Consider the following 23,751-nt stretch of genomic DNA (forward strand, 5'->3'; position numbering starts at 1 on the left):
CAAACTGACAGAACACAGTTTTTAAGGAACAGAAAGTGATGGCTCTTTGCTCCTTGTGCCTCTCAGCACAGTTTGAAAAGGAAGATGTAAGGGATGATTGTTTTTAATCATCGACCTTCCTCGCTGCGTCACAACACAGGTCATTTTATGTTTTCTGAAATGTTCAAATCTACCTACAGCATTTTGTGCCCTAGTGACACACAACGTCATCAATCCTTTATATGTACAGACACACACACATTACACAGTACTAATAAACCATTAGATAAGAGATTATTTAGCTCTGTAATCAGCAGGTAGTTAAATCCTTTAAATGCCCTACCTGACTTTGTATCAGTCCAGTTTTCATCTGGTGCTTAAAAACACATATAAAGGGTAAAATCTGTCACACAATCTCAGAGTTTTCCAAAATATGGGATGTAACTTGGTCATTTTTATTCTCTGATCAGGCAAAAAACAGCTCCTGGCTACTGATCAGAAGATTTCGAGATATCTTCCATTCTTCTAGAATAATCATGTTGTAATAAATAAAAATGTCTGCAGAAAATACAGCTTATTTCATGTCAGCCCAATAAATAAATAAATATAAAAAACTAGTGCCCCACTGTTTAAACCCTTTTAGCTACGTCCAGGAAAGGCAGGTAAGGGGCTCAAATACTAAAAAAATGCTGAACGATAAGAGAGTAAGGCTGCTCAATTCATCAAATTTTAATTTATGATCGAGCGATACTGAAAATGCATGCTTCGTTGATAGGATGCAAAACAGACGCAAATCAAGCGCTCCCTAAATCCTCGACTACGTGCCAATCACAGCCGTTACATCCAAGTTTGCAGTCTGGATGAACACTAAGTTAAAAGAAAGACAGACAAAAAAAATGTAAATGTCTGAAACAACTAAATAATCGTGATAATCATTTTGGCCATAATCATGTAGCCTTGAAAGAGAAGGTGTGGAAAAATACAATGTTATCTTAAAATCAGGCAATGAGAACATGGATTTAAATTTTCTAAGAAGACAGGATGTGAGCTTTTTAAGAGAGACATTATAAGGATCTTGACCTGCAAATGAAAGAAAGAACTACAGTGCAGACAGACAAAGCCAGTGAGAAAAAGCCACAAAGAGAGACATAAAGAGCTCTCTTTATCTCTCTGTAGGAGCGGGAGAAAAATTACACCAACGCTGCTCACAGGATCACAGAGCAGATGTGCCTTTCATTACCCGGCGTGGATCAGTAAAAGCAAAGTTTTGCTCTCTTTTTTCCCCTTTTTTTGTTTTACCGGTATATCAATATAATTCTGCTACAAACAAGAATATTTAACCCCTATGTAAAGTTTCACTGCCACAGATATGATCCTTACTGCAGAAATCTTGAGCAATATTATGAAAAAAAAAAAAAGGCTTCACAAAAGTGTTTGACCAGCAAAAATAGATCCTAAACCTGCATTTAGCTGCACAAGCTAAAACCATGACCTTTTTTCTCTATTGGATGAAGATGAAGGCTTTAAATAATGCCCACTTAGACGAGTCCAGACGCAGCATTATCACAGCAAGGCTCACTCTTGATCATCTGCCAGCTCACCTTGCATAACTTTACTCAGCACATTGCACAACAGGTAGCTCCAGCCAAGCCGACTTATTGGTCCCACAGGTCGATTTACCAGCTTCATAAAGCAAAGCTAAACATCATGGATTGGTTTGCTGGGCCTAAAAACCAGCAAGCAAAGAATTTGCTGATTTTTTCCCCCTAAATCTCTGATGGGAAAGACTGAAATTGCAGTGCAGTTGATTTGACAGCAGCACGGTGGTGCATCTCATTCACTCGTGATCAGTCAAGAAATAAATGAAATCTACAGCTCATCTTCCCATGAAAGCTCCTCAAATCAGCTCAAGGACTCACACCGGCAGTCACAGCTGCACCACTGATGAAGACAGAAAATGCACTTTCCTGCTGAAACTTACAGACACACTTTATGGTTAACAGAAACCAGCATTAACAGTTGGTAGAGGATAGGATTTGACCTGAGGCCAAACATCCCACACGACCCCCCTCTCACTCGGACTTTCTAGTGACAATGCAACCAATATTCAATCTCTCACTCACACAGACACCATATACTCTTTCTACTTAATATTTCCCCTAAATAAAGGGCGTAAAGGGCATAATGCCTTTTTGTAATTAGCACAGCAAGTGACAATGTACCCATCTTCAATAGAGCAAGAGTTTATTTTCAGGTAATTTCAAAATTTGCTTCCTTTGCATAATTTTCTGTATAGAAGTATGTATGCATCAGAGACGACGACACAGTTGTTCCAAACTAACCACTGCTGGAAGATCACACTGCTGTTAAAATGAGAACAAGCATGCGGTACTTGGAGCAGAACACACCGTTTGTGCATCTACTCTATCAAAAAAAGACAGGATTCTGACGTGGAAAAGCCTGTGTCATGAGACTGCTAAAAGCATTACTTTTACGAAAGCCTCAGTCTGACAGCAATTTTAAGTGATTACGAACACTGAAGATGTTGTCTTCAGTACAGAAAAAAAGATTCTTTGAGTGTTAAAAGGTAAAATCATTAAAAGCAGAGTGTGAAGACCAGAAACAGAAAAAACGAATCACAAGAATCCAGAGCTGGAAAGAACATATAATTCTAATCTCAATCACAATTTTGGCTTCCCGTAATTAAAAGAGCATGATCGTGCAATATAAAAAATAAATTAAAAAAAGCATACTCTGCCAATAGAACAAGTAAAACGCTCCCTGAATAAGCGCCTGCATATGCCAATCACAGCTGTTCCCTGTACCATGCAGCCTGAGGTTTCCAGGAGTAGTCAGAGTGAGTAACTCTAGATTAAGACAGATATACAATTAAATTTAAATGCCTGGCACAGCAGAAGTCAAAGAGCTTGTCACTCCAAGCAGATCACCCTCTGTTGTTTGGAAATACTTTGGATTTAGTGCAACTGATGTTAACCAGGAAGAAATCATATGCAGAGAGTGCTGTGGAGGTGTGTCTGCAAGGCAAAGCAACACAAATAACTTATTCAACCATGTGAAAAAAAAAAAAACACACACACCACAAACTGCGGTATAATTAATGCATGAAGGCCAAGAACACAGGGCAATGCTTGCTAATGTGATTTTATCCAACATCTACTCAGATCTCCATAAAAGTGAGCCTCTGCAGCATGTCAGGGTATACATCCACAGAGACACGGTGAGTAACGAAGGCTTCGGGTAAGTGTTCAACATACTGGGCGAAAGACGTGTCACCACCTCCGGTTTTTCTAAACTGGTAAACAGTCTGTGAGCCTTTTTTTCCAGATAGTGCTGCCTTGGATTTAGTAGCATTCTGCAATGGCATATTTATTTTTTAGTTATCCTATATTCTGAGCACAATTGTATTCATTTTAAATTCAAAAGATCTATTCACATCAATCCATGCAGGTACAATGAATTGAGTAAGACTTTATACTTTGCTTCTAAGCGATGCCCTAAAGGTCGAGTGAATAAATGCTTCATTTGTTGGCAAAGATGTTTTAATTTACTGTAGCAGAGCGTAAAAGTGAAAGCACTGCCCTGTTGATTTCATTTAGAGTCAAATTTAGCTTTTTTCCCACCATCCCATCTTTCTTCTAAGAGCTGCATTGAATCTGGGTGAACAACGAGGACCAGAATTACTTTGCTCATAGACTCGTAGGTGTTCTGTTCATGTGACAGTGCAATATACCACATTTTTGGCACTAAAACCAATGAGTAGCTGTGATAATAATCCATCTAGCCATCCACTGATCTTCTCCCACATCCACTCCAGGTTTGCAGTGGGACTGGAGCCTATCAGAGCCGTCATAGGGCAAGATGCAGGGTACGCCCTGGGTGCGTTGTCAGTCTGTTGCAGAGCTTACACAGAGAGTCAGACAACCATTCACACCTACACCAAATTCATAATCACAAATTACACTAACATGCATGTCTTCGGGCTGGGAGAAAAGGTCGAAGTAGCCGTACAGAAACCATACAAACACGGGGACATAGAAATGCCACAAAAATTGGTCCCAGCCGGGCTGTAGATTCAAATTCAGATAAGTTAAAGTACTTTACTTATATTTAAAAGTAGGTCACATGAACTCCAGCAGAAATACTGTACAGCTTGTTTCATTACTCAGAAGTCGAATCCAGCTCCTCCCCCCCCTAAAAAGGGGACACTTGATTCAATGCCATCAAGCTTTATGTAACGTTATATACCAGTGGAAAGGAGGCCGAACTATTCTGTTTATGTCAGGCCTTCAGGCTATAAAATAACTGTTACATAACACACATGCAGTATATGTCTGCTACTCTAAGCAGCCCCAGCTGTACTGGGCAAGAAACTTTCTTACCTAAGATGACCCGTTTTAACATTCTGAAGGTGGAAAAGACGGCACCTGTTCAAATATAATGCAATCCTATGCAACAGGCCTGTACTAACGTTGTGAAACTCACATTCAGCCATTTTTTCCTAACCCTGAATATTGATTCAGGACTGTGAAGGATACTTACAAAATTACAGGCTCACATTAAAATGAGATCATTTCCCACAAATTATAGCCTCAAGCCTAGCTGAGGTGAGCACAAAGGGAGGATTCTTTCTTTTTTGCAGCACTCTTGCACTAGATTTTGTTCAGGTGTCCGTGCTGCTGTTTATAACTGTTTGTCAAAGCTAACTTGCATGTCTTACAAAGCTTGGCAGTGATCTGACCCCAACACACCACAGATGAAACACCAATGTGTGAGTCAACTTCCAGCTGTCAGAGAGGGCAATTCACTGCCTTTAGTCTTCTGTTTCTTTTAGCTGCTAAAGGAATGCCTGCTGCCCCCAGTGGATAATGCACGCCAGACTGTGGTCAATTTTGCCCATTCATATGACTCACAATGGACTACACTAATGTTGGAGAAGCAAAATTTTATACAAATCTTATGAAACTGTGCAGCTGGAGCAACACTGCTGCAGACCACAATGTCTAAGTGTCTAACGTGCAACTCAAACATGTGCGTGCATCGTCATTTAAAGCCTGGTGTACCACCTGAAAGAAGAGATGAATGCACAGTTTAAGCAGAGCTTTTTTCTTTGCAAAACTTTCAGTGTTGTTTTTTCCCTTTATGTTTTTTTCTTTTCACCTCCTCGTCAGTATTGCAAAGCAAGAGAAGAATGCAAAAGTCTTTCAAATTCAGTATCTGTGGAAAGAGTTCTTCCTTTGCACCAAAGCTGCTGCTGTGAACCTTTAAAAGCACAGAGACGGTTGAAATTCTCTTGAAAGTACTTGCATACGCAGGGTTGAAAATTTAAAAGAAAAGCCATTTGTGTTCCTCTTTCTGTACAATTCTACCTTACGTAACCTCAAACAGCAGGCCAAGGAGGGATTCCAAGGACGTATGATTCAGCCGATAAGGCTTTGTGGAGGACAGCATTACTTTTGGCCAAACAGAGCGAGCGGTAATCTAAATTCTGTGAATATGGGAAGAGGACGCTCTTAATGGGAAAATATGAAAAGCACAGAAAAAACAAATAAAAGATACAGAGCGACGGTGTAGATGAACAAAGACGGGGTCCTGGCTGGAGAGGCAGGGGGAGGGGAGCAGTCTGTGTAATGTCCTACAAACACCACCCCCATGACCACAGGGGAGGGGATGAAGTAGCCTAAATTTCTCTTGCTAAAAAACAAAACAACCCCCCCGAACAACACTATGGTCTGGACTGACATGAGATTACAAAAAAGACGTGGAACCAATGCAGTTGTTATTAAAAGATATTATCATCTTACACTTTTTTGGGGGGGTGAAGTTATTTTCATACTTATTGTTAAAAGCCTTACAACGCATTTGTTGTTTTAAAACATTTTGATATTTTGGACATTTAGCATAACTTATCTTGAAGGTTGCAAAAATAACAAGAAGCACTCCAACAAAGGAGCTCACTCTCTAGGCCGTGTTTCATTTAAAAAAAAAAATTTGTATTATATTTTGCATGTATTCATTTTTTTTTCTTCGTTCTTGTGATAAAGTGCCCACGCACATAGCATTGTAGGTTGACTGCTTTTATTACAGACTGTCTTTGCAACAGCTTTCCAGCTGTCCTCCTGTTTCACGCCACGCACAGTTCTGTCATCTGGTCCCAGTGACATATTCAAATGGGGAGACATGATCAGATCATGGGGGTCAGCTGTATGAGTCAGCCTCCCCTGACAACACACCCTGAACCCACTGCTCCACTCCTCCCCTGCAGCTGAGCCACAAACCACACTCTACCACATACCCCCATCGCCTGACGTAGACCAGGGAGCCATCTGGCCTAGCCTACCCTGCCGGGAGAGAAAATCCACTACAGCCACCTGCACCCCTTGCCTATGGACCACATAGAAATTAAAAGGCTGGAGAGTCTGATATCACCAGGTGATCCGGATGTTGGGATCCTTTGTGCGATGGAGCCACAGCAGCAGGGCATGATCCGAACAGAGGGAGAAAGGGCCGACCAGGAGGTAATAAGGAAGAGTGTCGACCGCCCACCGGATGGCCAGGCGCTCTTTCTCTACTGTGCTGTACCTGGCCTCCTGCTCAAAGAGTTTCCTACTGATATAAATAATTGAACCCCGTCCCCCTTTTCTGGTGGGACAAAACGGACCTCAGCCCTCTGTTCAAGGCGTCAGTCTGCAGAATAAAAGGGAGAGAAAAGTTAGTCGTGTCTTAACCTGGACGAACACCATCTGGCATTGCTCCATCCACTGGACCAAATTGTCAGGGTCCCTGTGCCTACCTGGTCGGCTCAGTATGGCTACATATGTTTGTATTTTCATTTTTGTTCCTGCTCTCTCCCTTCCTCTCTCTCCTTCCTCCCTCTGCCTGGGCGGAGCTCACTTGTGGGCTCCTGCCCTTGGCCCACGCACCTGGTCGCAATCACGCACCTGTGGCTCATCACCTGAGAGTGTTCCAGCTCCTTTTTAAGATGGCAGCTCTGTGTTTCTCGTCGCTGGACCGTTGCCGACCCTCGTCAGTGTATCCCCAGCTCAGTTCACTCTAGAGTGTTTCTCAGCGATCTTCCTTTGTAATCCCTTCGTGTCTCTGCGTACAGATTCCCTGGACCAACCCTTGTGTTTCCCGAGCGATCGAGTGTACGTGGAGTGTGAAGAGGAGCGTGAGGCGTGGATGGAGTGTGTGTGGACTTTCTGCATCTTTCCCATTTGTGTGTGGACCCCCAGAGCCTGGCTTTCCCCTCACCTTTGTAAATAGATCACCTGGTGTTGCTGTAATAAAGACTCTTGTGTTTTCAAAACTTAGAGCCTGCGCGTGAGTCCGTGCAGTCCCGTTGTGACACAAATTGGGGCAGCCTTTCAGGTGAGATCAGTCAAGGGGCCAGTCAGATCTGTAAAGCCGGGCACGGACTGGCAGTAATAACTAGCCAGCCCCAAGAACCGCCTCACCTCTGTTTTGGTCTTGGAATGTGGCCAGGATGGGATGGCTTCTGTTTTATCCACCTGTAGACACACCTGTCCACTTCCCAAGTGGTACCCCAGATACTGTACCTCCCTCTGTACAACCGCATAATTCTTCAGGTTTGCCATGAGCCACCGCTGCGTCAGGGACTCCGGGACCATGGCCACCTGCTGCACATGCTTCAGCCAAGTGTTAAGGTGGATGATGATGTGATTCAAGTAGGCGGCAGCATAAGCAGCCTGTAAGATGCAGCACTTGGTCATCGGGTGCTGGAAGGTGGCACGGGCTCTGAGTAAGCCAAATGGAAGTATGACAAATTGGTAAAAACCGTACTCAGTGGAGAAACCCGTTTTTTCCTTAGACTCTGCAGACAAGGGAATCTGCCAGTAGTCCTTGGTTAAATCCAGTGTCGTGAAAAAGTGAGCTGTCTAACTGTGCCAGGAGCTCATTGAGCCGGGGTATGGGGAAAGCATCAAACTGCCATACCTCACGCAAATTTTCCCGTCATAACCTCCCAAATGTGTGCAGATTTGCTGTTAGGTCCAAAACATATTGAATTTCATTTTTAGCCGGGCTTGGACCTTTCTCCCAGTTTTCTTTAATCAAGTCCAACACCCCCGGCGGCTTTCTGCCAAATTCAAATCCCAGAGAAATCCCATGGAGGTCTGAGGCACCTCCCACACTGCAAACAGCTGAGGGTCTTACCAGCGACATATTTAATGCCCAGTAATTCATATAGCTCTTTTAGTGTGCGAGATATGAACTTATGTGCCCTGATCAGCCAGTATCTCTTTTGGCTCAGGAGATGACCTGAAACACCACCTGTGCCACACTCTTTGGGGAAATGGTGCGCAGTGGCACTGGTTCAGGATATTGTGTTGCATAAACAGTTAAAACGAATACAAAGCGATATCCCCGTGCACTCCAGTGAAATGGCCTGATGAGGTCCATGCCAATGTGCTCAAATGGGACCTCCATTAATGATAGTGGGCCTAAAGGCACTTTTGGAATGGTCGACTGGTTCACCAGCTGTACACTTGGGGCAGGATGCGCACCATTGGTGCATGTCCGCCTGAGTGCCCTGAAAAAAACAGGAGAACCTGTAGACCTTCACTCAGCGTGTCCTTTTCTACATTAAGTGCTGTGTAGAGAATGTGACAGTGACCAAAACCATCAGGGTTTTTCATAACTGAAAAAAACTGGATGATAAGTGAGGTACAGGCTCTGATCAGGACTCGTAACTCAGCCTTCATATTGAGGGACAGCTCTCTGTACAGCACTGCTACAGTCAACCTGAGGAGGGGCTTTGAACAGGCCAAGGAGGGCTACAGGAGGAGCACAGAGAGCTTCCTCACAGTCAACAACCCCCACCAGCTGTGGAGAGGCATCAAAGCCCTCACCAACTACAAACGCAAGAGCTCCCCAACCCCCAACAGCAGTCTGAAAATTGCAGAGGAGCTCAACCTGGACTAATATGAACTAGAAGCTGCCGCTGGTCTTGGTCCGCAGGGTCCACAACTGAGAACAGGAAGGCTGGTCAAAGGGTAATTAACACTGCCCCCCCCCAAAAAAAATCACTTGCTGCCCTCTGCCACCCCTGGAGGCAATCGCCAGAGCCTCCTGTCTCAGCACCCCGTTCACCACCTGTTTGACCTGCTGCCCTCTGGTTGGCGCCTCAGATCAATCCGGTCCTACACCTTCAGACTCACAAACAGCTTCTTCCCCTGGGCCATGCAGACTGTCCCCTCCCCCCCCACACTCAACCCCTGCCCACTCACCTCACCAATTTGAGCCATGGTCTGAGTAACCTCCGCCACTCAGGCCTCTTGCATACAGACTATTCAGACGAAGTCTTCTGCTTTGCACTACTTCCAAACACATACTATACCATTATTATCACTTTGACCTTCAGATCAATCTATTGACCTTCAACGAGAGGTCAGAGGTCAAATCTGACATGATATTTTGAATCTTTATATGGTACTTTTTGAAACATAATAAATGTGTGAATGATGGGCATTTTGAATTCCCCAGTATTATGCAGTTGTGGGTGTGAAAAAAAAAATCACATGGAAACTCTGTACTTAAATATCTCTAAGTCATGTTCTATCTTCATGTAACAGATATTAGCAAAACTAATTAAAAACACAAGCAAATAAATAAGTACATACATTTTTAAAATATTTGTAGCATGTAGAACTGTGCAAAAATGTTAACGACCGAGTCATTTCTTTATATTTTGCTCCCAAGAAGCCAAAATATTTTGAAGTGGTTTTGATCGGCAGTTCTGAAGAACTTTTAGAGTTTTTCTTTGGACATTGGCTGCTTTTTCACTGATTTACAGTCCAGTCATTGTATCTCATCATTTTCAGAGGAATGTTTTTTTTTGTTTGTTTTTTTTGCGAGAACATGCAAACTCCACACAGAAAGACCCCGGCCTTCTTGCTGTGCGGCAACAGCGCTAACCACCGTGCCACACGGTGCTGGTATGAAGGTGCTCCGGCTTCCTCCCACCGTCCAAAGACATGCAGTTTGTGGGGATAGGTTCATTGATTAATCTAAATTGCCCATAGGTGTGAATGCGGGAGTGAATGTGAGTTCAAATGGTTGTCTGTCTCTGTGTGTTAGCGCTACAACAGACGGGCGACCTGTCCAGGGTGTACCCTGCCTCTCGCCCTATGACAACTGGGATAGGTTCCAGCACCCCCGCGACCCTGGAAAGGATAAGCGGAAGCGAGTGGATGGATGGATGTTTTGTTTTTTTTTTTAAGCCAATTGACACTGAGCTATGAATCATTCAAGCATGAAAACCTTCATAATTTTCTATAATTCTTTCCCATTTCTTTGGTTGAATCTGACAAAACCCAAAGATAACATAACTTGACGTCGTGCATTTTTACACCAACAAGGCAATTTCCAAACAGCTTAAAACAAAACATCCTGGTATAGTGTCAAGTATTTATTAAAAAGAAAAGTAAAGACTTTGAATAGACAGAGGACAAAAGAGAACAGTATAGGTATTCAAAATGACTCAAGAACTGGACTGGAACAAAAAAACCTGTAAAGTACAGAATGCTTTCCTACATACCCAGAGACACCGTGTAATTAGCTGTTGAAATCCCCTGAGAGTGTGCGCATGCAAGAGTAAAGTTAAAATGATAAAGGAGGGGGGCAGTGAGAAGACAGCTGCTTGCATAAGGTGGCTTACATAAGATCTGGCTAATAATGCCACTGTTCAGCTTAGAAGAAAAAATTAAGTTATACAAGATGTATGCCAAGATGCAAGACATTGTACACACACACAAACTAATTTCTCCATCCCTTTCTTTCACAGAACTCGTACGCATGAAAAATCACATTTTCTTATTAAACTTTACACACAAACTCTCTCTCTCTCAGACACACACACACTTTTGTACTCTATACCAAGGCCCTTCACTGACACATTTATTTTCCAGAGTAATCGTAGCCCAAATCTAATATTAACCCTCAAAAATGTGCTCTAAATGTGATGAGGACTCTCACACTCAAACTGGTTTCACATGCAAAAAAAGGATGTAACAAGAGCTCACACATACTAACGCAGTGATCTTGCACCCTGGTTTCAGACGTCAGCAGTGCTGAACAGTGTGTACCAGGCGCTCATTATAAACCCTGCAGGAGGCTCGATGCAGATTTTAAAGAGGGAAGGAGGGGGGAATGGTAACATGAACTACATAGAGTCAAGCTTTCCCATAAAAAAAACTTGTATATAAGCTCTTCATTTAAACTTAAATTAGAAAGGGCTGACACTGGCTTTTGTATTTTTGAAAGCTGTTCACTTGTACCTCTCCATCACATGTGTTTCACAGAAAAGGGATACAAAAGACTGAAGCGTTTCTAACAACAGATCAGTTTCCTCCTTTGAAAAACTCAAAACCCGACACACTGATGACGCACTGCCCTGATGTCAGCTGACCGTGCACCGCACATTCCCCAAATGCAGGTCATTTGCAAGAATAATCAGACCACCAACGCTTCGGTTCACGGCTCTGAAAATGGATATTGTATAACACCTTCCTTTTATATTGAAGTGGCTTACAGACTTAGAAGATCTGCATCACAACCCCTTGCTTGTGTAACAGAATTACACAATACTGAAACCTGGTGGTGGTGGTGGTGGGGAGGGAGGCAGGGGGTTTACCAATCTAGTCAAGTTGCTTTCATCCAAAACAAGATGACACATAGTTCAAACACACACACACACACACACACACACACACACACACACACACACACACACACACACACACACACACACACACAAAGTTCTTTCTACCCAATGTATGTCAGTGCAGATGCTTTTATAAATAGAATATGTTATTCTGTAAAGTGATCATTATGGATGCTCTGTTTAGAGGATGTACTTGGGTGTACTTCACAGTTAGGCTGTGATTTACGTCTTCCTTTGGAAATCTGCTTGGTGACCCTTTGACTTTGTACACTAGCGTCATCATCACCAGACACAGCTATGCATTATATGGCTGTGTTGCCAAAACACATGCTAATTACAGGACTGTGCAAAAGTTTTGAGCCATCCCTCATTTAGTGATATTTTGCTTCTAAAGAGCCAGATTTTCTTGGATTGTTTCTGTGGTCTTGGGGAACAGTTCTCCCCGCTTTCTGAAGGACTTTCAAAGTTTTCCAAGCTACTTCAAGCATAAAAAATCCCTCAAGTCAAGGGATGAAACAGTTCTGTGTCTACACATAACAGTCAACCTAACAAAGAACCAAATTTAAATTGTATCTTAAGGGCTTTGTTACTAGCAGCATTTGATAAAAATCAAAGAAAAAACATAATTTGTTGCCATTTCGTTTTGTTCAGTCTGCAAAAAATGCCAAAGATAAAACAGTTTGACTGACATAAAAATAGTACCAACACGATAATACCCAAAGAGCTAATTGCTGAAAATGTGGCATAGTATGCAGTGTGTCCTTAAAGAACCTGTTGAAACTAAACAAATGGAAGACAAAAGAACAAGTGGCAGGCCTGACAGCAGATGAAGAATATGTCATGCCCTCAAAAGCAATGGAGAAAAATTCAGCAGACATTGCACAGGACCCAAGAGATGCGTCTGGTTCTTCAATGTTCACTGAAGCCTCATCAGAAATGTTCTCAGTGTACAGTTGGGCATCAAGAAGCCATTCCTAATTAAGAGAAACTGGGAGAAAATGCTGAGGTATGCCAAATTACACAAGAACTGGACTGAAAAAAAAAATCAGTGATCACAGGTTTTATGGAGAGATGAATCCAAACATAAAGAAGCTGGTTAAGAGAAGGGTGCAAGAAAGTGTGTCTACAACCATCAGCTGAGGCTCTGTCATGGTTTGGGGCTGCATTGACCTCAGTGACAAGAAATCTTGCCAAAACTGACTAAATTATGAACACGGGAAAGTACCATCAGATTTTGATCCACCATGCAATACCATCTGGAACGTAAGAGCAGTAAAAGCATATCTCGATAGAAAAACTCACAGTAGAAAACCATCGGTCATGGATTGACCTCCACAGAATCCAGACCTCAGCATTGTTGAAGCAGTGTGGGATCATCTTGCCAGAGAACAGGACTAAAGGAAGTCAACATCCAAAGAAGAGCTTTGAATGTCTTTCAAGAAGCCTGAAAAATTATTCCTGGACATACTTAAATAAAATACAAGAAAGCTTAAGAGTGTTCAGACTATGTTGAAGAACAAAGGTGGTCATATCAAATATCAATTCCAGGCTCATTAAACCTGTAAAAACTCTGCTTTTGCCCTTTGTTTGGACATGGTTCAATTAATCACTTCACCTATTTCTTATTTGCACAATACTGCAAAATTCAATGCAGTACACACTAAATTTCAAATTATAGTGTTAATGCAGGTACTATTAATAAAAGGAAACGTTTTCAGTCAGTAAGAATGAACAGTATTTTTTCATTAACAAGTGGACCCTGCTTGGTTTAATCTGAACCTGCACACACAGCAACCATTTTTCTAATTCTGTCTTTGAGCCTATAAATACCCACAACATGTACAAGTTTGTCCAGGATTAGCCTCATTTTAATTCTTTAGCTTCGAGGTCACACTCACAACTTAATGACCTGGATCAATGGAATGATCCGCACAGGCTTGCTTCACTGACTATTTTTAAACCTTTGGGCCAATCCCAAATGTTACTTACATCTAATGCCTGCCCACCTGATCTCCTCTTACATTACAGCAAAGAAAACAAGAAAAAAAAAACAGCCTACACCCACATATGATCACATTTCATTAAAGAGCTTTTAGAATTGAAACAATGAGCATGGAAAACCTTTTCTTTTATGCTGGAGAGTATTTAAGTACAAATATTGTATTTATTTGCATACTATTGTCACCAGCAAATAATATAAAGATTTTCAAGCTTAATCAATATTCTCATGACCAAGGTCCAGGCACTTAAAATGGTAAAGGGTTGAGGAGCAGCATGGGAGGTATCACATATCAGCAGGCCACAATGGCATCCAATTGGATATAGCTGGCTGTGCTTCAGCCAATAAGGAAGGATTTAGTAGGTTCACCGGGTTTGTTTAAGGTTCATGTGCGGACACTAGCAGGGACGGGTCTCTTCTGTTTAGGTTATCTGTACTACCTATAAGGCACTCAGCACAAGGCAACTAAAAAACTGCTGGAAAAGCCATGATAGCTTCAGCATGAAAAAAACAAGACAAAACTGGAGACCAAAGTCCAGAAAAGGGAAAAGGTGACAACAGGAAGAAGAAAATCACTTTTTTCTTCACTGTGAAAAAAACATCTATGATTGGAAAAGTTTCTGCAATGATATTTAGCTAGGATTCTATCGATGTGTGTGAAACACATTTAAATGTGTTTGTAGCAATCAAGATGTTAAGATGACTCAGAACCTTAACAGCAATCAATTTAAATTTTATCACAAGCAAAATGAAACTCTTTTAAAATAATTCTTCTAGACACTATAAAACATGTACACAGTCTCTGCGTCAAAAAACCAATCCAATGTGGAAGGGCCTGAAGACCTGTATTATATCTAATTCAATTTTATTTATATAGCCCCAAATCACAACAACAGTTGCCACAAGACACGTTATATTGTAAAGTAAAGACCCTACAGCAATACTGAGAAAACCCAGATAAACAAACAGCAAGCACTCTGAGCAAGCACTCTACGACAGTGGAAAGGAAAAACTCCCTTTTAACAGGAAGAAACCTCTTGCTGTTAAAAGGAAGAACTAGGCTGCTAGGTAGAGTCAACCATTTACCACAACCAGCTGCGGGGTGAGGGTGGTCACCTATCACTTGCTGGGGGTTGATATCCTGTAGAACTTTACTACAGGAACATCGTCAACCCAGGAGTGACATCACTCCAACGCCAACATCCAAAATTCAAAATGGTGGATTATCTCTGGTAGAAACTGCACACTCATTGGTTAACCACTTGTAATTGACAACAGGGCTGGGCTATATCATACCATTCATGGTAATACCGGTGTAATTTTGGGCAACGATAGGAAAATGACATATCGCGATAGAATATGGGTAAAACGCGCATGCGCAGTGCCTTTGTTTACATACGCACATGGCGGCGATGCAGAATGAGAAGAGCGAAAGTGGATCGTTAAATGAAACAGATGAACCAGAATTGGTTTGTAAAAATGCTGCAGCTTCAGTGGTGTGGAACTGGTTTAGCTTTCGTCCGTCAGATACACAACAAAGCACTATTTTTGGTAGAGCATGCTAGCGGGACGTCGTTATTACCGTGTTGTTTGGAAAATACGGCACACTTAAAATCAATCCTTTGAATTTTCTGAAAATCGACAGTGCCCCTTATAATCCCGTGTGCCTTATGTATGAATTCTGGTTGTGTTTACTGACCTCGAAATGATTTTATGTGGTACAAACTGTCAGCAAGGAATTTGCACTGTCACATTTTTATATAACTTTAATGCACATAAAAAACAGCTGCTTGTTTACATTAATGGGGTTTTTTTGCACTAATAAAGTTGAGGAGTTGTAAAGTATTTTGTCTAGTGTCAATTATATCGTCAGTTATATCGTTATCGCAAATTTTCAAATGTATATCGTGATAAATATTTGTGGTTATATCGCCCTGCTCTAATTGACAACTCTTTAGTCAATGAGTCTACGGTTTCATACCTAAATCCACCCTTCCTTGTCACATGCATTTTTATTTTGCAACCAAGATGACAACAGTGGCAACGCTCAGCAAGACGTTTGAAAATAGGTCTTCAGAAACCAACAGGTTATGCCACAGTCGCTACATCCATCTTTTATATGGTCTGTGACTTTAAGGCGTAATCTTTTAAAGCCATTCTGGCAAGCCAACAAATGTTTATTAAAAGAAATCCAATCATATTTTCTCATCCACCTCTGCCAAGATCCATTTCCTCTCATGTTTATCAGACATGAAACTTGAATGCGATTCTAAAGGGAAACAAACTGCTTATCAGAACAGTATATTTTTTTTAAAAACTACTTGAATTAAAAAGAGCAAACATTTTTATTATTTGTTTTAATGTAAAATGTGGTTTTATTAAAAGGCATCTAATATTCCCCTTCTTCTTCTACTCATTGGTCAAACAGAGCTGAAAAGCACTCAACACTGAAGTCGTGGAAACTTTCCTCACCTGTGAGAAAAATCAACTTCGGAACAAAACAAAGTCTAAAGAGTTTAAAAAGTAAGAATTAACACTTATCTGAGCTTTTTTAAGTGAAAAAAGCAAAATCCCTGCAATAAGCAGACTCTATTAAAGTCTCTTATGTTATTCAAACAACACACAACCAATGGGGAAAAAAAACAATTAGCAAAGAAAGTGCTAAATCATGAAGCAGACAATAGTTACTATTACTTTCTTTTGTCTTTTATAAGAACTGCTGGTACTAAATTATCAGTCCATTAGTTAATTAAATTTTGGTATAGAGCAAAATTTTATATAATCACAACCCTTGCTAGTACTGGGTTGCACCTCCTTTTGCCTTCAGAACTGCGTTCATGCTTCATGGCTCGTATTCAAGACCCTGGAAACATTTCTCAGAGATGCATGCCAGTCCATGATAGCATCACACAGTTCATTTGTCACTATACATCCATGATGAAACTCTCCACTACATCTCAAAGGTGCTCTATTGGATTGAGATCTTGTCATATGGACACACTTATTCAGTTGCTTCTATTAACAAGCAGCTGAATAAGTGTAAATAATAAAAGGCATGTCAGTGGATGTATGTGTATTCCTTTTGTTCTAGTAGGCCAGTTTCCTAATCTTGGCTACAAAAAGCAACCCTCAAATCACATGTTGACCTACAATCATGTTCAAACAGGAATCCAAGCATCTAGCTATGCACACACACAGTGCTGTAATTTAGATAGAACAAAGAGAAGAAAGTAAACAAGATGATAGACATGCAGCAGGTGTAGCTATGGATACTGGACAACAAATGACTAATGTCAACAATAAATAGGTGCATTTACACAAGCAGGTATCATAACCACTGCACACGCAGAGACATGCGCAAAGAAAAAAACTGAGAGGAGAGAAGAGAGAGCTTGCTTATCAGAGGTCACAGATCAAACATAAAAACAATGCTAACAAACACTGTTCCCTGGACTGCCACACACCCACACACCCAAGAAGTATCGGGTCTCTTGGAATCTTCAACATCCTGCAAACGAATTCAACCTTTACCACTGGGTTAAGTGGAAGATGCACAAGTATAGCTGTACTAATAAACACACTGAAGAGGGTTGGCTGTCATAGACACTGCAATACTGCGGATCCTAAACTGAACCACATCTGACCAAAACTTTTGAAATTCTCATATCTTAAGATTGTTTGCTTTAGTAAGCTGTGTAGTTTATATTTGCATATGTACAAGAATTCATGGATTCGAGAGAGAAGGAGAGACTTAACAGAGCAATGAGTACATTTTTAACCCCTGTGGGTCACCGTAGCATCATAGACCACAGTCACACAGACCGCAGTAACACAGACCCATAGGGACCACTTGTGAGCATCTGGTCATGAGAAATAAAGTGTACAGACTAGTCGGATACTACCACACAAACTACGGGTGACTGCTAGCAAACAAAGCAATTGCAAGGAGGTTTTGGGTCCAGCACCTGTACAGTTTAAGAAATTTGACATTTGAGCAACTGTTGCAGAACAATTTCCTTTCAGGGATTATTACAATAATTTGTAATCTGAAAATGTCACCAAATATTTGTCACGAAATAAATGAATGAACTCTAATAACTGTGACATAAATCCTGCAGTGGATAGCTTCACCATTATTTAAATGCAGTTTACAAACACTGAGATTCAAACTGAGACCACTTCCAATGAGTTCACAGTGTGTTACTGAAAAGAAAGGAAAAAGTGGCCGATGAAAACTCAGAGATGTGAACAGACTCTATCCTCTCAGATATCTAGCACTGAAAATCTGATACATCACAGCAGACTTGCATTCATCAATACAATCCTTGACTCTGGGAGTAAAACTTAAAACTGAGCAGGTGCTCAGAAAGAAGATGTTAAATCATTAAAAGTTTAGTAGGATGAGGCCCTGAAGGGATCATCTCAGGGGTGTGTAGGATTTTTCCACAAGACAGGCTCGGTAGTAACTTTCCATTAAAGGAAAAAGCAGTCAGGAGACAACCCCTATGCTCAACTGTTTACCTTGCTACAGCTAACAGCCCAGATGCAGCTGCTACCCCCACCCCATCCCCCTGTTTTAATTATACTGTTAGACAAGACACAGTGTAATAAATCAAAACATGACATCGAATTTTGAAAATGAGAAATATCAGACTCTTAAGGAACATGAAGGCAGGACTTCAAATTAATTCCCCACTGAATGTGTAAAGGCCTGAAGGGTAGGAAAGTCAACACGGCCAGGCTTTCTCTGCATTAGCTGACTCAAGAAAACCCAAAACTCCAGCTGGAAATAACGGGTATCACGATGGTGGTTATCAGCTTTCTCTATTAAGCTGGACTTTCCGCTTCAGGCTCTGTGCGGCCCACATGAAAGCGCCCTTTCAAGCATCATATGACTCTTCTCCTGCACAAAATGATCCCTATGAGTGCCACCGGCTCCAATCGGAGAGATTATCAGCTGATCATAGTAAAACAGTGACACAAATATATAAAGAACATAAAATTTTTAACAGTCAAGGCCAACACTGTTGCAAATACAAGAGATTAATGTTGAGGAAAATCCTTAATCTGGTGATCGACTGCACAGTGCAGTAAAATTGACATTTTAATTTGAGTGAATATATTTATTTTATCACAGTGCCCTCTCAGAGCTATTTATTTCTAATGTGACTGCTGCACATTAGTCTGAAACTTTAAAGTAGAGACATTTAAACATTAAATGTTCCTGTCCCACAGCCTAATAGAAGAGACTTTGAAATTGCTTTAGTTCGTTGGAAGATCAAAGTGAACTTGATTAAACAGGTATTCTTACTGTGTGTTTTGTGCAGTAGTAGCTGCAATTCCAGCAGTGTCAAACAGGCTTATGAGCAGTAACTAGGCAGTAGTAAGCTACAGCTTAACATGCACCTAAAAACATGTTCTCCCAGCAGAGAATCTCTATCACACTTACAACATGCTGTAAGTAAAATAATTAGTGAAATCGTGGTGCTTCTGGTCATTTTAAACCCAGTAAAAAGAGAATGACGTTTGTGACACTGAAAACTCTGACTACATGTTCGACATAGCTCGATAACCTACTAATCCCTCTTCATAGCATACCCCTATGGCCACACCAAGGTTTGCTGAGTACTGCAGAATTCGGCTACGTTGGATTTTTTTGTGGATTGGCTAGAGATATTTTACATTTATAAATAAAAAACATTTTAAAATTGCTTAACTTATTTAAACCAATCCGATCATAACAACATACATATACAAATACAGACACTCATAACGTGCCCCAATCATCTCCACCACTTTGGTCCTGCCTTCTCACACCAACTCTGGGCGTACTGGCTGGTTTTGACTGGCTGTTAACTGCTATTTCCTGCACATACTGGAGATAATGTTTCAGCAGCCTGAGTTACACAAATAAAGATGGTATAACAAAGTCTCTCAAAGTTTTAAGTGCTTTGGTTTTATGACAAGTCTGGTTTAAGCTTGTCATGGTCACTCTGACGAATGGTGACATCACAACTGCTGCCACTCGCCACGCTTTTGCATCGATATGCTTGTCACACCACAGAGCCCTCAAAACCATTACAAATGGTGTGAAGAACTGAGTATAAAGGAGTACTTAGTACTACTCTTACACTCCACTGATGCTGAGGGTTTTTTATTCTGATGGGCGACATCATTCGGGAGAAGCCACTCTGCTGCTGCCATTAGTTACATCCCTGTCTCCAGATTTCTTTTCACTGGCTGAGGTTTTTACGCTCATACATAAAGAGAACAGTCACAGACTTCAAACCACTCTTCCGCATGCAGTTTTAGACAGAAGTAACACTCAGCATGTTCACTGCTGTAAGCTAGACAGCAGTCGCTCTCTGCATCTGCCCCTCTGTTCTTTACACTCAATTAGCCACAAGAAGAAAAATGAGCCTTTTGCAAAATTTCACACTTCCTCCATCAATCCTGATGTGTCACAGTAAAAAAGAGAAATTGCTGACAATTCCTCTATTAAAGATTTTAAAATGACATTTAGTTAGGTTAACTATTACAGTAGGTCAGAGACACAGTGGCTCATCCACCCCACTCGTGTTGGTATTACGAATTTCCTAAAACATGAGAAGCACCGGAGCTCAGTCCCTCAGCTCCGTCGTTCTTTCACTCGTTCTCTTTCCATTTCTGCTCCACTGATTTACATTTTCTGGCCACAAGGAGAGATAAAGTAAAACCAAATCTCTAGTTAATCCGAACTCCCTGCTGTGATGTTTCACTCAACTCTGAAAATTAGCATCTGACCCAGGTCAGAGCGCCCTGCCCGGCATTCATCACTTTCTATCTCATTGTGGTTTTTGTCCCCCGTCTTTACAAGAAGCGTAGGTCAAAGAGACACTTACAACACTCACCCGCTGTTTAGGACTCAGTATGGGAAGCAGTGAGCATGACACACATGCCCTCTTCTATAACTCAAAGACAGATATTCTTTCCCGATTCCCTTGTTGGCACATTCATCTGCAGAAAGTACATTTAGTAGACAAATATCCTCCATCCTTTATTGTTTATTTTTTAACTACATGAACACATCTCACCCTAACTGCTTTGAAACATTTGATAAGTGAGAACTAAAAGTGCATTTTCGACTTCGCCACCAGCGCTATCATGCTAGTGCGGGCAGTTCTTCCCCTTATATCGTCAAGCAGATGAAATCTCATCTGGTGCTCAACCCCCATCACCATACATAAATGTCAAGCAGGCCAGCGGTAGCCACCTTGCTCCCATCACTCCTGTGCTGTTTCTAGGGATGTGTTCCTGTACTGAGCTGCCTGCTGAGCTCATTAGCAGGAACAGACCGAGTGATGTAAGGGTGACTGGAGGGATGAAAAGAGCACTACAGGAGCGCCCCCAGATCATCCTTTCAAAATTATACTGAGAATCTGGATCTAAACAGAACCCCCGCAAAAATGTAATTAACCAATCTTGACCTGTGTTTGAAGTATGCAAGCCTGCAAACAGTATTTTGTTCAAGAGAGCGCGAGAGAGGAAACAAAGGCCAAAACTGGACAAACACATACACGGCCAGATTTGACAAGTCTGGGAGTTTGCCAACCTGATCATATCAAAGCTTGAGTTTGAATCATTCCAGACAGTCTTAAGTAAGAAAAGACGCAATGTAACCTTCAAAACGGTACTTCAAATTCATCTCTACCAGCAGCACAATAAGTTTCACTAAAAAAACCCCAAAAACCCCCCCACAAAAACCCCCCAAAAAAACACAACACTTGACGGCCAGTTAGTGAAGCGTTTAAGATTTATACAGGAGCTTGATAGAATTTTTTTAAAAGTAAAGAGGCTTCCATAAGCTCAGGTTGCAAAACCAGAGTTTGTGCACTTCTAATGAGCTTTAAAGTAGAAATGTGGTATGCTTCAACTCTCTTTCTTCTCGCAGCTTTCTTGTCATTTCTTTAAGTAGTCTGCAGGAATAGTTCTCCAGGCTTCTTGAAGGACATTCAAAGCTCTTTTTAAGTAAACAACCTTTATTTGTCTCATACACAATTATACAGGGTACAACATGTAGTGAAATTCTTGAGCTGCAGACATAGCCGCGCCATTCCAGGGCTTTGTTTTAAGAATGGGGGGTCTAGCCAGGACCGTTACTGGATAGGAATCGAACTTGTGACTCCCGCTCCGAATGGGGCGTAGTCTTACCACTACACTATCCAGAGCCAGCATATTTTGGATGTTGTCTCCCTTTTTTTCGGTTCTCTGTCAACTATGTTTCCACACTGCTTCAATAACGTTCAGGTCCAGGCTCTGGGGAGGCCAGTCTATGACTGATTCGTGTTCTCTGGTGTTTTTTTCTGTCCCAATATGCTTTTACTACATTGGCAGCATATTTGGGATAATGGTCATGCTGAAAAAATTAAGCTGTGGCACAATCAGGCAATTTTCATATGGTGTTTCACGGTAGATCAAAATCTGATGGTATTTTTCTGTGTTCATAATTCTAACAAGATCTCCAACACCACCGGCTGAAATTCAGTCCTAAACCATGACAGAGCCCTTGAGGATGTTATTTTCTAGTTCAGTTCTTGAGTAATCTGGCATTCCTCAGCCCTTTCTCCCAGTTTCCTTTAAGAATGGCTTCTTGACAGCCAACGTTTCACTGAGACCATTTCTGATGAGGCTTCAGTGAACAGTCGCTGGATGGACAGAGGACCAGATGCATGTCTAAGGTCATGAGCCAGGTCTTGCATTTTTTAAGTGTTTTTCATGACTTGCAGGCACTGTTCATCTGCTGTAAATAGTTTTTTTAGGCCACTTCTTCTTTTGTCCTCCACTTGTGTAGTTTCCACAGATTCTTTAGAGACACTGTACCTCATAGGTGTCAAACTCTGGCCCGCGGGCCAAATTTGGCCCGCAAAGCCATACCAAATTACTATTAGAGCTGGCCTACTGGTATTATACAGCTAATATATATATTGTTTAGTATTAAGCTTTGCTTGTTCCATATTCAGTTTTTCAGCAAGACGTGTTTGAGTCCATAAGAAAAGATTCATTCTTATATCTGGAGGAATAAATATATTTCAATAAATATTAACGTTAGCCCGCGACTTTGTTCCAGTTTTGAATTTTGGCCCACTGTGTATTTGAGTTTGACACCCCTGCTGTACCTCATGCTATGTTACTTTCTTTTTGGGGATAACCTTGTTGCAAAAAAATACTATGTTTATGTCTGTCAAACCATGTTGTTGGCATTTTCCACAGATTGAATCAAAGAAATTGAAGGAACTAGTTTTTGTAGCAGGCTGCTGGTAACCAAGTACCTTAAAATATAAAATAAATTGCTAAGTTGTCCGTTAAGTATAAACACAACACAAGTTCTTCTAGTGATCTAGGTATCCTTTGTTGTGCTTTAATCCTTCATAGCCCGGTGTTAAATGGCAACCCTCTGGTCCGGTACAAGGACCGGACTGAAAATTGAGTGAAAACTTTGAGAGACCTTCAGAAAGCCTGGAGAACTATTTCCTCAAGGAATAATTAGAAAGTGTGGCTCCTTGAAAACAAAAAATATAAAATCCTCTGTACTTTTGCACAGTGGTGTGTGTGGGTACAGTTAAATAAACTGCCATACTTCTGCGCAGATGCACTTTCCTCTGCACTTTTAACTTCCGTGTTAAGACAACTGGTATATTCCAGTGCTTACAGATGCTCACTGCTGTATATTTGTGGAAGCCTTTTGTGTCTCTAGATGGAGCTGTGCAAAGTCCTACAAACTGTCTCGAGTGATGTCATTTGGTTGAAGCTGTGCACAAGTGTGACAAACGAACTGAAAAGCAAGTGGAGAAGTTAAAAAGTGGCTGTGAAAGATCCCGGGAATACTAACGCTTAAGCTGCTGATGGTGCTAATCGGCATCCTAATAAACAGAAAGCCTCAGTTTACATAAGTCTTTACATAAGTCACTTTCCTTATGCTTTCCCTTCATAGCCTAACTGTTAAGTAACACCTATCCGCTTCTTATTTAATGTGTCCCCCTGACTGCATCTCTGTGTCGGCTACTTCTTCCGAAGTCCTGCTATAGAAAAATTA

General features: G+C 41.3%; 1 protein-coding gene across 1 annotated transcript in view; it reads right to left on the reverse strand.

The window, feature by feature from the left end:
• Positions 1 to 23,751, reverse strand: part of LOC101465377 (helicase ARIP4) — an 83,102-nt gene that overhangs the window by 58,986 nt on the left and 365 nt on the right. The gene's annotated exons all lie outside the window — the stretch shown is intronic.

Source organism: Maylandia zebra, linkage group LG20 (assembly GCF_041146795.1).
Source record: "Maylandia zebra isolate NMK-2024a linkage group LG20, Mzebra_GT3a, whole genome shotgun sequence".
Classification (NCBI taxonomy): Eukaryota; Metazoa; Chordata; class Actinopteri; order Cichliformes; family Cichlidae; genus Maylandia; species Maylandia zebra.